Source organism: Pseudophryne corroboree, chromosome 4 (genome assembly GCF_028390025.1).
Source record: "Pseudophryne corroboree isolate aPseCor3 chromosome 4, aPseCor3.hap2, whole genome shotgun sequence".
In the NCBI taxonomy this organism is placed as follows: Eukaryota; Metazoa; Chordata; class Amphibia; order Anura; family Myobatrachidae; genus Pseudophryne; species Pseudophryne corroboree.
Window position 1 is genome coordinate 151925690 of NC_086447.1, and position 15599 is coordinate 151941288.

Sequence of the window (15599 nt, forward strand, 5' to 3'; positions counted from 1 at the left end):
GGTATTCTGCATCCTTCAGCTTATGCGCCAAGGCTTTGTCTGAGGGGGAAGTTTTGTATGATGGTCTGTGTACTATGTGCCATACATCCAGGGCCGGAGCAAGGTTTCTCGGCATCCTAGGCAAAACTTCAGCCTGCTGCCCCCCACCCCAAACCACACACAGAGTCTCATAGCTCCCAACTTTTAATCTTTCCAAGTCGGGACACTCAGCGCTTCTTAGCCGCGCGCATCCTGAAAAGGGGGCGTGGTCTCGGGTGTGAGGGACGTGGCTATGACCGAGTGGGCGTGGCTACGCACCGAGGGTCCATTTACGTCATTTTGGGAGCGTGCCCAGCGCTCCCTGAGCAGCTGGGCAGCCCCCAGCTCACTCCCCGCACTGAATAGATGTTGTACGCGTGCGCACAGCATCTATTTAGAGATCACTCGCTGCTTTGCAGAGCAGCGGGTGATCAAAGCCTGGTAGTACATACCATCCAGCTGACTCTTAGTGGGAACTTCAGGACAGATTGCTGCTGTAATGCTACAGGCGTTCTACCCAGGGTGCGCAAGAACTGCTAGACCAGGTCTGGATTAAGCCTTCAGGAGGCCCAGGGCACCTTAGACAGGGGATAGATAGATAGATAGATAGATAGATAGACAGACAGAAAGATAGATATACACACACATACACATACAGTGGTCGAAGTGGAAATTTTGAAGTGGGGGTATGGAAACGTAAAGGTTGCAATTATGTGCGCGCGCTCCAGGAAAAGGGCGAGTGGCCACTCAAAAGGGGAAGGGTGTCCTTCAGTGTAGTAGGACCCCTTATACTATCTAGTACTGATGCCCCTTTCAGTTTATACCACACAGTATGAGACAAAATTCACATTATAGCACACGATATGAGCCGAAATTCACATTATAGCACATGGTATGAGCCGAAATTCACATTATAGCACAGAAAATGAGCCGAAATTCACATTACAGCACAGGGAATGAGCCGAAATTCACATTACAGCACACGGTATGAGCCGAAATTCACATTACAGCACACGGTGTGAGCCGAAATTCACATTACAGCACACGGTATGAGCCGAAATTCACATTACAGCTCACGGTATGAGCCGAAATTCACATTATATCACACGGTAAGAGCACAAATTCACATTATAGCACACGGTATGAGACAAAATTCACATTATAGCACATGGTATGAGCCAAAATTCACATTATAGCACACGGAATGAGCCGAAATTCACATTATAGCACATGGTATGAGCTGAAATTCACATTATAGCACAGAAAATGAGCCGAAATTCACATTATAGCACAGGGAAGGAGCCGAAATTCACATTACAGCACACGGTATGAGCACAAATTCACATTATAGCACACGGTTTGAGCCGAAACATGGGGGACAGGGTGTCACACATGCAGGGGGTGTACAGAGCACCGTAAGGGCACAGGGTGTCATAACACAGGGCAACAGGGGTAGGGGAGCACTGGGTGATACACACACAAAGGCAGCGGGGGGCAGGGGGGCACAAGGTGTCACGCACACAGAGGCAGGGTCCACACACACATGGGGAATGGGGGGGCAGGAGGGAACAGGTCTTTCCAGCAGTCACTCACCGCCGCCATGTCCAGTCAATCTTAGCTTGAGCTGCAGGGTATCACTGTCAACAAGGGAGTCCTGCGGCGCGGACCCAGCACAGCCCGAAGAGGAGGCTGGCAGCAGGAGAATCCGAGCGCCAGCGTCTATGCAGCCCCATGGTGACGCGGCCGCCGGTTAAGTAATTGGAGGAATCAAGGCACTCTGCATGAGTGGCTGCTGGAGTAGGGAGGGTGAGTGTGTGTCCGCTGTAACTTCTGGGGAGTAGTGTGAGTGGCTCAGAGCTCCGGCACCAACCGCCGTGACTGGGAGCAGCGGTGGGGGGGAACATGAGCACGCTCGGCCATAGCAGGAGTGTGATTAAAAAACAAAAAATCTTCCCGTTCTGTGGAGAAGTGCCGGTATGCCATACTGCCGCATACCGGCCCACTTCGACATATATATATATATACCCTCACAACAGGCACGGCACTCCAGGGACTCGTATGCAATAACCTTTAATGGGGGTGTTTTAGATCAACATGTTTCAGGGCCTCAGCCCCTTCGTCAGGATACACCAATATATAACAAACAGACACACACATAACATTTAAATACCTGTTACCAAGTCTTGTCTCTTGCCAGCGTCCGCGTCCACAGCTGCAGCCACTGATCCACCACCGGAGCCTCACTTCCGGATTAGCGCAGGGAGCGGTTGCCAAGCAACCACCAGCTTGCGTTCCAGCATAGCAAGCCCGGGTACCAGTGTTCTCAGTCGGCGCCGTCCGTGGGGGAACTGCTGGAGGCAAACGACACACACATTACATCAATAAAAAGCATAAAAACATATATATACAGCAGCCAATGGAAATTTAGTCACTAATAGCTTAATGTTCCCTGTAGATCTATTCCACAGGTAAACACCATACTGACTCTACCTACCTAACCACAGATACATATGACTGTCTGGGCCCTTTAAACATAGCAATTAATCCATACCCCACACCTATACACATACACACACAGCAGATGGATACATACACACACAATAATATGTATATATGATGTCTCCATATGTTTAAGTTTGAAATATGTTATACAAATAAATCCCTTACATGGGAACAGCATGAGCAGCAGCAGCGTTGCACAGTGGAGGGACAGAAGGGGGGCAGAGATCAACCTGCACAGCAAGGACGGAGGATACTCCCTCTGCACTGCAGTCTACAAAACCTGCGATTAGCGGGTGTTTGAAGAGGGGGCGGAGCCAGTGCTCAAGGGGCGGGGCTTAATCGCGGGTCGCGGCCGGTGACTCGTTAAAATTGGTCTGTCAGGGGGGGGGTACTCTGGGTACTCAGAACCCCCCCCCCCCTGCGTGCGTCACTGCTTTGTACTTGTGGTGTGGGGCGGGAGTATAACGGGCGCTACCGCGGAGAGGAGCGGAAGACAGTTGCTATAGCAACTGTAACAATATCCGGCAGGACGCTGCTTAGTCTATGTGCATAGAGCCGCTCACTGTCCGCGCTAAAGGGATGTCGCGGGCGCCTAACTGTTATCAGCCGCCAGCACGGACAGCGTGAGTGTACCCCGTCGGCAGCGGCTCTATGCATATAGAGTAAGCAGCGTGCTGCCGATATTGGCCCTCATTCCGAGTCGTTCGCTCTGTAATTTTCTTCGCATCGCAGTGAAATTCCGCTTAGTACGCATGCGCAATATTCGCACTGCGACTGCGCCAAGTAATTTTACAATGAAGATAGTATTTTTACTCACGGCTTTTTATTCGCTCTGGCGAACGTAGTGTGATTGACAGGAAATGGGTGTTACTGGGCGGAAACACAGCGTTTTCGGGGCGTGTGGATAAAAACGCTACCGTTTCCGGAAAAAACGCAGGAGTGGCCGGAGAAACGGGGGAGTGTCTGGGCGAACGCTGGGTGTGTTTATGACGTCAAACCAGGAATGACAAGCACTGAACTGAACGCAGATGCCGAGTAAGTCTGAAGCTACTCTGAAACTGCTAAGTAGTTTGTAATCGCAATATTGCGAATACATCGGTCGCAATTTTAAGAAGCTAAGATACACTCCCAGTAGGCGTAGGCTTAGCGTGAGCAACTCTGCTAAATTCGCCTTGCGAGCGATCAACTCGGAATGAGGGCCATTGTTACAGTTGCTATAGCAACTGTCTTCCGCTCCTCTCAGCGGTAACGCCTGTCATATTCCTCTTAAGGAAGAAGCATTCATCGGCAGCGTGAGCTGCCGCCCACAAGTGGCCGGCGCCCATAGGCAGCTGCCTAAAGCTGCCTAGTGGTGGCGCCGGCCCTGCATACATCTACCAGTCAGTCCGCAGCTCCTGTAACCAATCAGGAGCCACCCTGGGCGGTGTTTTGAACTATGTTAAATATGCTTGTGACACGCCTTACACCCCTTACCTAGTTGCAGCAATTGAATCAATCTTTGGTTAGACATAAGATTGCCGCAAGCCACTCTCGTGTCACGGGGTCATTTTAGCAGGCCGCTTCCTTCTCAATCCACTAATCTCTCAGAAGATTCTTCTGAAGAGGACGGGGAGCACACTGTCCCGTCAGACACTGACACGAGGAATCTATAACACAGGTTGTTGTCCCTGACCTAGTGATTGCTATTAAGCAGATCCTGCAAATATCAGATGATGATGATACGGATTCCACTACGGTGTCTAAAAACCTGATAAGTTTAAATGTCAGAAGGTAACTAAAACATTATTACTGCATTCTGGCCATTTAGTGGACATACGACAAGAACCCTGGATTACTCCAGGGAAGAAATTCTCCCTGTCTAAACGGATGGTAGCTCGCTATCCTCTCCGTAGAGAGTTATGTAACAAGTTGGAAAATTCACCACCTGTGGATTCCCATGTCACCCGTCTGGTGGGGTCATCTACTCTGCCTGTCACCACTGTCACCTCACTGAAGGAACCGACAGATAAGCGCGTGGAAGGATGCCTGAAGTCTATTTACTCCCTTACAGGTACTGTATATAAACCCACTATAGCAGCCTCTTGGGCTGCAAAAGGAATTAGAGGACGAGTTGCCCCAGGATATATCTGACATTGCAGACAATACATGTCCGCCTATTACATTCAGGAGGCGTCCTCTGAGATGGGTGTGTTGGCAGCCAAGGCGTCGACAACGTCCATCCTGGCTTGCTGTTTTCTGTGGTTGAGGTCATGGAAGGTGGACCTGGACTCCAAAAAGACCTTGGAAGTTCTCCCGTTTAAGGGAAGCATCTTATTTGGGGAAGACTTCAATAAGATTGTGGCTGATTTAGCAGCTGCTAAGACTGCCTTTCTCCCTAATACTACTCCTTCTGCACAGAAGGCAAAAGGTACTACTTTTCGCTCCTTTCGACCTCAAGGGAAAGCAAAGGGTCAGACTTACCCGAGACAATCTCGTGCTTCCAAAATCACAAAGCCCAAGGCAAAACAATCCTGCGCAGCCCATCAGCCTGCTTCTAAACAAGACAAGCCTGCTGTATGACGGGGTGGGCCTCCCCCTTGGGGACCCCAGGGTGGGAGGCCGACTTCTGCAATTCACCCAGGTCTGGTTAAAGACCACTTCAGATACATGGGTGCGAGAAGTTGTCTCAAGAGACGTCCCCTTCGCCAGCTTTGCACAATGGTTATCCCTTCAGATACGTTAAAAGCGCAAGCTCTTCAGTTGGTTGTGCATTCCCTCCTGGATACAGGAGTGGTGGTGCCGGTACCTCTGTCCCAGAGAGGCAGAGGATACTACTCGACCCTGTTTCTATTACCGAAACCCAATGGGTCTTTCCGGCCAATATTCAACCTCAAATCACTGAACAAGTTTGTGAGGGTGTCCAAGTTCCATATGGAAACACTGCGCTCAATTGTACTGGCCATGGAACCCGGAGACTATATGGTATCCCTGGATATACAGGATGCTTACCTGCATATACCTATTGCCATATCGCATCAGCAATATCTGGGGTTTGCTATTGGCAACCTACACTATCAGTTCCAGGCGCTACTGTTTGGACTGTCCATGGCTCCTCGGATCTTCACCAAGATTATGGCCGTGATGACAGCTCATCTTCGTCTCCAGGGAGTCAGGATCCTGCTGTATCTGGATGACTTGCTGATTCTGGCTTTCACAATGTCCTCCTCAGTCATCTGCAACTGACGGTAAACTTCCTACAAGCCCACGGGTGGCTCATCAACTAGAAAAAGTCCTTGCTGTTCCCAGCTCAAAGCATGGTGCACCTGGGAGCACTGCTGGACACACACAGCCAATGACTGTTTCTGTCTCCAGAGAAGGTCCTGAAGCTTCAGGACAGGATCAGAAACTTCCTTTGTTGACCAAGAGTGTCGATACACTCGGCAAGTACTAGGCCTGATGGCGTCGGCGTTCAACATGGTAGAGTACGCTCAATTTATTTCCCACCCTCTGCAGAGGTTAATCCTTACCAAGTGGGACATCATCGGATCAGGTCTCACATGATCTCCTTGACTCCGGAGGTTCATCTGTCGCTGACCTGGTGGCTACAGGACCAGTAGTTGTGCAGGGGTGGTCCCTTCTGGATCACCAACTGGGTCCTATTGACTATGGACGCAAGTCTGAGGGTTGGGGCAACACTCTTTCCAGGGTCGGTGGACCAGGAGGAATCACTCCTCCCGATAAACATTCTGGAATTGCAAGCAGTGTTCAATGCTTTGTCTCTCGCCCTGCCTCTGATACAGAACATTCCTGTTCAAGTACGGTCAGACAACGTCACCACGGTGGCATACATAAACCATCAAGGCGGCACTCAAAGCCGCATGGCAATGATGGAAGTCTCAAAAATCCTTTGTTGGGCGGAACACCATCTGCCAGCAATATCGTCAGTGTTCATTCCAGGAGTCCTCAACAGCGGATTTCCTCAGTTGTCAGGACGTGCATGCCAGAGAGTGGAGTCTTCATCAGGAAGTCTTTCAACTCCTAGTGGACAAGTGGGGCGTACCAGATGGCGTCTCGACACAATCACAAAGTTCCGGTCTTTGGATCAAGAACCAGGGATCCTCAAGCAGCATTCGTGGACGCACTGGCAATTCCATGGAACATTCGGCTGCCATACATGTTCCCTCCAGTGTCAACCCTGCCTATGGTACTGCGGAAATTGAAACAAGAAGGAGGAATACTGCTCCAGCATGGCCCAGTTGGCATTGGTTCTCAGACCTGCAGGGTCTATCGATAGAGCGTCTTCTTCTTCTACTTCCTCAATGCCCAGACCTCCTCGTACAGGGCCCTTGTGTTTAACCAGACCTGGCCAGACTGGCTTTGACTGCGTGGCTCTTGAAGCTTCACTCCTGAGGGCCTAAGTATTCTCCGAGGCGGTTATCCAAACTATACTGAAGGCCCGCAAACCGGCATCTGCACGGATTTATTACAGGGTCTGGAATTCTTACTTCACCTGGTGTGCTGCTAAGAATTACGATGCTTACAGATTCAGTACTCCCAGACTTCTGGCTTTTCTGCAACAAGAATATTTAATGGCAAACTGCTCTAATCAAACTGGTAACACTCCTCAGGTGCTGCAGGAGGGTGTTACTTCTAGACAAAAAAAAAAAAAAAGGATTTTTCCCACGCACTCTGCGGGCTGTTAGTAACAAGAATTATATACTATATAATAATAGAAAATTTAGAGCTCTTCGTTACATATATTTTGCAAAAACTATGATAAGCCTCCAGGCCACTTCACGGCCGCTCTATTACTGGAGGTCCCTAATACTAAGTATAAGTCCAGGGTGTGGACCCCACAAAGTCGGCTCAGGCTCAACCACCCCAGGGCAGCACACCATTGACATACTATAGTGTTAATATGTGTTAATAAGAAAGAAGCAGGAGCTATATGTTAGAAAGTGATACAAAAATAAGGGTGTTAGTAAAATACTCAAAAGAGTAAAATTAGTGGAAAAATAAAAGTGTTACACAAGTGCTAAATAAATATTATGGTGTGCTGCCCCAAGGTAGCCTGGTCACACCAAACCCGGGGGGGGGGGGGGGGGGGGGGGGGTACCACTTCCCAAACTCACACACAGCATAATAATAATAATAATAATAATAATAATAATGGCACATACAAAATATATCCTGCAACAAGGCCTGGACTTAAGCCTTCATCTGGCCTCCCTCAAGGTTCATATCTCTGCCTTGTCGGTGTGGTTTCAGAGAAAAATTGCGTCTATTCCTGACGTTCATACTTTCACTCAGGGTGTTTTCAGCCTCCCTATGTCCCTCCTGTGGCTCCATGGGATCTTTCTGTTGTCCTGAATGCCCTGCAAGAGTCTCCATTTGAACCTCTTGAGTCAGTGGACCTTAAATGGCTCATGGTCAAGGTCCTGTTCCTACTGGCTATTGCTTCTGCTAGGAGGGTGTCAGACCTAGGTGCTCTGTCCTGTCGTCCACCCTTTCTGATATTTCACCGTGACCGGGCAGTTCGTAGAACTCTCCCTGGTTATTTGCCTAAGGTGGTGTCATCTTTTAACCTTAACCAAGAGATTGTGGTTCCGGCCTTTAGCTCTTCTGATTTGTCTTCCAAAGAGCGGTCTTTGGATGTGGTAAGGGCTCTCTGTATTTATGTGGAGAGGACTGCCTCCATCAGGAGGTCAGATACCCTTTTTGTACTTTTTGGTTTTCACAAATGTGGCTGGCCTGCGAATAAGCAAACATTGGCCAGATGGATTAGAATGGTGATTGCACAAGCATATGCTGCTATCAAAGCCTGGAGGCCTAAAGCTTTAGCCTGTTGTGCCTGGATCAAGATCCACCTCTTCCTCCCCCCCTCCCCCCCACCCGATGTTTCCCTGTGGAACCCAGTGTACCTCGCAGAAAGAAAGTTAACAATGATAAGTCTACCATAACTCTCCTTTTTTGCAGCAGGGTACACTGTGGCCCTCATTCCGAGTTGATCGGTCGCAAGGCGAATTTAGCAGAGTTACACACGCTAAGCCTTCGCCTACTGGGAGTGTATCTTAGCTTCTTAAAATTGCGACCGACGTATTCGCAATATTGCGATTACAAACTACTTTGCAGTTTCAGAGTAGCTTCAGACTTACTCTGCCTGTGCGATCAGTTCAGTGCTTGTCGTTCCTGGTTTGACGTCACAAACACACCCAGCGTTCGCCCAGACACTCCTCCGTTTCTCCAGCCACTCCTGCGTTTTTTCCGGAAACGGTAGCGTTTTCATCCACACGCCCCTAAAACGCAGTGTTTCCGCCCAGTAACACCCATTTCCTGTCAATCACATTACGATCGCCGGAGCGATGAAAAAGCCGTGAGTAAAAATACTATCTTCATTGTTAAATTACTTGGCGCAGTCGCAGTGCGAATATTGCGCATGCGTACTAAGCGGATTTTCATTGCGATGCGATGAAAAATACCGACCGATCAACTCGGAATGAGGGCCAGTGTTCCACAGGAAAACATCTGGGATGTCCTAAAGTAGTTCCTCAAGGGAGGGGACACGCCTTAGTGGGTATGAGAACCCAGCATCCAAAGGAAGCATCCTTGGAGGCGGAAGTATCAAAGGCATAGAACCTAATGAACGTGTTCACCGAGGACCACGTAGTCGCCTTGCATAATTGTTCTGCGGACGTGCCATTGCGGGCTGCCCAAGAAGGTCCAACAGACCAAGTAGAATGGGTTTTAATAGCAGCAGGAGCTTGGAGTCCAGCCTGCGCATCAGCTTGTGCAATCCCCATTCTAATCCATCTGGCCAAGGATTGCTTATTCACAGGCCAACCAAACAGTACAAAAAGGGTATCTGACCTCCTGATAGAGGCAGTCCTCTCCATATACAGTATATACGGAGAGCCCTTACCACATCCAAAGACTGCTCTTTGGGGTCCGGGATCACATAAGGTGAAAAGATGACACCACCTTAGGTAAATAACCTGGGCGAGTTCTAAGAATGTCGGGATGTAATATTCGAAAGGGTGGATGACAGGACAAAGTGCCTAAGTCTGACACCCTTCTAGCAGAGGCAATAGCCAACAGAAACAGGACCTTGGCTGTGAGCCATTTAAGGTCCACTGACTCAAGAGGTTCAAATGGAGACTCTTGCAGGGCATTCAGGACAACAGACAGATCTCATAGAGCCACCGGAGAGACATAGGGAGTCTGAATCCTTAACACACCCTGAGTGAATGTATGAACGTCAGGTATAGACGTAAATTTTCTCTGAAACCACACCGACAAGGCAGATATGTGAACCTTGAGGGAGGCCAGACGAAGGCCTAAGTCCAGGCCTTGTTGTAGGAAAGCCAGGATTCTGGACGTTTTGAATCTGCACACATCACAGTTCTTATCAGCACACCAGATGAAGAATCCCAGACCCTGTAATACATCCGGACAGATGCCGGTTTGCGGGCTTTCAACATAGTTTGGATGACCACCTCAGAGAATCCTTTGGCCCTCAGGAGTGATGCTTCAAGAGCCACGCTGTCAAAGCCAGTCTGGCCAGGTCTGGATAGAGACGAAAAAAACAGAGGGATAAGAGGTCGGCGCACTGGTACAGTCACTGAACACATAAGTGGGTATTAATGAGTCTAATATTACTGGAATAATAAATAGTATATGGAGAGTCAGTTATCTATTAATATCTTTAATCATGGCGGTTCAATTGAACCTATTCCTATATATAAAGGACCGGTGGTGCTCCCAAGAGTTTGAATGATACATACAGAACAAAGAAAAAAGTAAACTCTTTTGGTGGGGCACTCTTATCAATTAATACTGTTAAAATATAATTTTTATATGGGGACTCACTACGCGGTGCACTAATTGGGGTTCCCAGTCACTTTAAGCAAAAAACGACACCAAAAAAAGTTTTTTTTAAAAACCATGTCGACCTTTTCATGTGTCGACCTTTCATGTGACGACCATTTGTCCATGTCGACCATGTCAATGTCGACCAATAGTGGTCGACCTAATGACTGTCGACCATAACATGGTCGACCATTCATACCAGAACCCAAATAAGGCCCTTGGTAAAATATCCTTTATCATGTACGTTCAACAAGCATTGGTTAACCAATTCTAATAGAAAATTAATAGCAAAAAAATATATTGATTCGTTTAACACTGGAGAGCAAATATAGTGCAGAATTACCACACACCGCTGCTTCTCGCCTTTATATTATGAATCTTTTCAGAATCGATGGTTTAATAAACACATACTTTCACTATTAATATGATGCTATAACTGCCTCCCACCATCGTTTTATACACTGATCATCAATCATCATATTAATATTGATACCAACTAAAATAATGACAGTGTGAAATGAGTAACATAATAGAAGCATGATAATTGACAACTGGCTAGTTTAAAAGTACATTGATGGCAATATGATCAATCATTGCAAGGCATATAATATGGGTGGTCTTCAGTTTGCCGACTGTCGGGATCCCAGCGCACAGTATACCGGCGCCAGAATCCCGACAGCCGGCATACCAACACTTATTCTCCCTCTTGAGGGTCCACGACCCCCCTGGAGGGAGAATAAATAGCGCGCCACCGTGCCCGCAAGGGGCTCATTTGCGCTCGCCACACTGTCGGTATGCTGGTGGTCGGGATCCCGGCACTGGTATGCTGGTCGCCGGAAGCCCGGCCGCCGGCATACCATACTACACCCTATAATATTGCTGTGAAATGAATGAATTGATGTAAGAGGTGAGAATTTGAATAAGAAACTACAGGCCTTTTATTAATATTATATAAATGTTTTTTGTATGTTTTGTCCAATAGTGAGTCCCCATATAAAAATTATATTTTAACAGTATTAATTGATAAGAGTGCCCCACCAAAAGAGTTTACTTTTTTCTTTGTTCTGTACAGGTCTGGATAGAGACAAGGGCCCTGTACGAGGAGGTCTGGTTGTTGAGGAAGCAGAAGAGGACGCTCCGTCGATAGACCCTGCAGGTCTGAGAACCAATGCCATCTGGGCCACGCCAGAGCAACTAGCAGTAGTATTCCACCTTCTTGCTTGATCTTCCGCAGAACCCTGGGCAGGAGTAACACTGGAGTAAACACGTAAGGCAGCCGAAAGTTCCATGGAATGGCTAGTGTGCCCACAAACGCTGCTTGAGGATCCCTGGTCCTTGATCCGAAGACCAGAACTTTGTAATTGTGTTAAGACGCCATCAGGTCTACACCTTGAAGGCCCCACGTGTTCACTATTAGTTGAAAGACTACCGGATGAAGACTCCACTCTCCGGCGTGTATGTCCTGGCGACTGAGGAAGTCAGATTCCCAGTTTAGGACACTCGGAATGAACACTGCCGATATTGCTGGCAGATGGCGTTCCGCCCATCAGAGGATCTTTGACACTTCCAACATTGCCATGCGGCTTTGAGTGTCACCTTGATGATTGATGTATGCCACTGTGGTGGCGTTGTCTGACCATACTTGAATAGGCCTATTCTGCACCAGAGGCAGGGCGAGAGTTAACGCATTGAACACCGCCGGCATTTATCGGAAGCAGAGACTCCTCCTTGGTCCAACGTCCTTGGAAAGAGTGTTGCTCCAACACCGCACCCCATCCCCGCAGACTGGCATCCGTCATCAGCAGGACCCTGTTGGTGATCCAGAAGGGACGGCCCTTGCTCAATTGCTGGTCCTGTAGCCATCAGGTCAGCGATTGACGAACCTCCGGAGTCAAAGTAATCATGTGAGATTTGATCCGATGAGGTAGGACGTTCCACTTGGAAAGATTTTACCTCTGCAGAGGGCGGAAATGAAATTGAGTGTACTCTACCATGTTGAATGCCGACACCATCAGGCCAAGTACTTGCATCTCCGAGTGCATCGACACTCTGGGGCAACAAAGGAAGCATCTTATCCTGTCCTGAAGCTTCAGGACCTTCTCCAGAGACATGAACAGACATTGACTTTGTGTGTCCACGAGTGCCCCCTAGTGCACCATGCTCTGAGCTGGGACCAGCGAGGATTTCTTCCAATTCATGAGCCACCTGTGGGCTTGTAGAAAGCTTGCCGTCAGTTGTAGATGACTGAGGAGGACATCGTGGGAGTTTGCCAAGATCAGCAAGTCATACAGATATAGCAGGATCCTGAGTCCCTGGCGACAGAGATGTGCCATCATTACGGCCATGACCTTGGTGAAGATCCGAGGAGCCACAGCCAGTCCATATGGCAGCGCCTGGACCTGATAGTGTAGGTTGCCAATAACAAACTGCAGATACTGCTGATGTGACTTGGCAATAGATATATGCAGGTACGCATCCTGAATATCCAGGGATACAATATAGTCTCTGGGTTCCATCGCCAGTACAATTGAGTGCAGCGTCTCCATATGGAACTTAGACACTCTCACAACATTGTTTAGGGATTTGAGGTTAGCATAGGCCAGAAGGACCCATCAGGTTTCAGGACTAGAAACAGGGTCAAGTAGTAACCACTGCCCCTTTGGGACAAAGGTGCCAGCGCTATCACTCCTGTATCCAGGAGAGAACTCACAACCTGCTGCAGAGCTTGCGCCTTTAGTGGATCAAAGGGATGACCATGGTGCAAAACTGGCGAAGGGGACATCTCTTGAAAGAGAGTGCATACCTGTGAGAGAAAACGTCTTGCACCCATGCATCTGAAGTGGGCTTCAACCAGACCTGGGTGAACTGCAAACGTCGGCCTCCGAGGCCTGCCCCATCACGCGGCAGTCTTGTCTAGTTTAGAAGCAGGCTGACAGGCCACCCAGGACTGCTTTGTCTTGGGCTTAGTGGTTTTGGAAGCACATCGGGTATGCCTGACCTTCTGCTTTCCCTTGAGATCAAAAGGAATGAAAAGTGGTACCTTTTGCCTTCTGTGCAGAAGGATTAGTATTAGAGAGAAAGGCAGTCTTGGCAGCTGCCAGTTCAGACACAATTTTATTTAGATCTTCCCCAAACAATATGTCTCCCTTAAAAGAGAGTACCTCCAAGGTCTTATTAGAGTCCGGTTCCACCTTCCATGACCTCAACCACAGAATACGGTGAGCCAGGACAGATGTACTAGACACCTTGGCCGCCAACACACCCACCTCAGAGGACACTTGAATATAATAAGAAGCGGTGGTGATGTGAGACATATAACACAGCACGGTCCTAGACCGGATGTATATATCAGAATACTCGTACAATATATTCTGTATTTGGTACACTTTTTCTTAACCTTCGCTGTCTGTAGAATACTCAAGTGTTTGTAAAATCACAGCGCTGTATACAGGCGGCTTTACAAGGGAGACCTTGCCCTGCAGTCCCAGAGTCTAGCCGCAGCTATACTCCTAAGATGGCTCCTAGCGTCTCAGTCAGGGAGTGCGGGAGAGTTTGAGGGAGCTCCAGGGTGGGAGAATCTGCAGTCGCCCTTGGCCGGGGAGAGGCTACAGGTCAGGGCCGACATTCCTATGCTGGACCTCACCACCGGTACTACGGAGCCTTATCAATAGGGGCGTTAGTACACCCAACCTGTACTCCTATGCCCTGGCAGATATAGTGGGGTCCCTGCTCAGTAGCAGTGTCCACGCCTGCGTCGCAGTCCATCTCCCTAGACTGCGAAAAGGAATGCAATTTAGTGGCGGGTCCCGCCTGGGATACCCTCTTACCTCCTCCCGGTAGCAGCCACACGAACCAGGACAGCATCTGCGACCATGTGCCTAAAGCCGTAGCGTCTCCGCCGCAAGTAACCGGGAACTGAGCCGCGGCAGTATGCGACGTCGCTTGGGAGGTGATGGAGCTGCAGCACTGAAGTGTCAAAATGACATATAGCGCTGACAGCCCCGTTTTGAAGAAATTTTCTGTCAGAAAAAGCTTTTTCAGGGCTGCCCAGTGCAGCCCTCCTGTTAGGTGACCTGCTGTTACAGGCACCAACTCAAAGCTGAGCTCACAGTGCCTAGAGGCGGGGCTACAGAGGAGGCCCCAATGCATCCTGGGGCAGCCTAAAGTTTTAGCCTGTTGGTGCTTCTGGATCAAGATCCACTCTACACCCCCCAATGTTTTCCTGTGGAACAGAGTGTACCCCGCTGCAGAAAGTTAATTTTTCTGTGCAATCTAAAATCTGTGATCATAGGGGGTAATTCAGACTGCGACAGCGATCGCAGTCTAAGTTACTGTGGGAATTACTATGCGAAAGCATCTCATTGGTGCGATCGCCTCTGCCTGATAGACAGGCAGAGGCGGTCGCGGGGCGGGAGGGGGCGTGCCAACGGCATTAGAACGCTGTTGGTGGGGCGTGGTACAGACACGCCTTCGTTGTCCAGACCGCAGCTTACTAACGGCATTCTAACGGCGCGGGGGGGGGGGGCGCAGCGGCTGTGTCACATCACACGCAACCGCTGTTACACGGGATGTGGCAATTAGCACCCTGCCAGCGTGCAGGAGCTGCGCTGGAGGGGAGCTACTTGTCAGGTACAAAAGCATTGCCACCGTGTGCTGCTTTTGTACCTGTGCAGGGGGGTAGGGCCTGACATGCGGGGCGGACTAGCCCTGTGCTGGGCGTCCCCCTGAATGTCAGAGTAACTGATCGTAGATGTGCTAAATTCATACTTACCTACTCTCCCGATATGGGCCCTCATTCTGAGTTGTTCGCTCGCTAGCTGCTTTTAGCAGCATTGCACACGCTAACCGCCGCCTACTGGGAGTGAATCTCAGCTTTGCAGAATTGCGAACGAAAGATTCGCATAATTGCGAATAGAAATTTCTTTGCAGTTTCTGAGTAGCTCGGGACTTACTCTGCCACTGCAATCAGTTCAGTCAGTTTCGTTCCTGGTTTGACGTCACAAACATACCCAGCGTTCGCCCAGACACTCCTCCGTTTCTCCAGCCACTCCCGCGTTTTTCCCAGAAATGCCAGCGTTTTTTCACACACACCCATAAAACGGCCAGTTTCTGCCCAGAAACACCCACTTCCTGTCAATCACACTCCGATCACCAGAACAAAGAAATTTCTTTGTTAAGCCGTGAGTAAAATACCTAACTTTTTGGCAAATTTACTTGGCGCAGACGCACTGCGA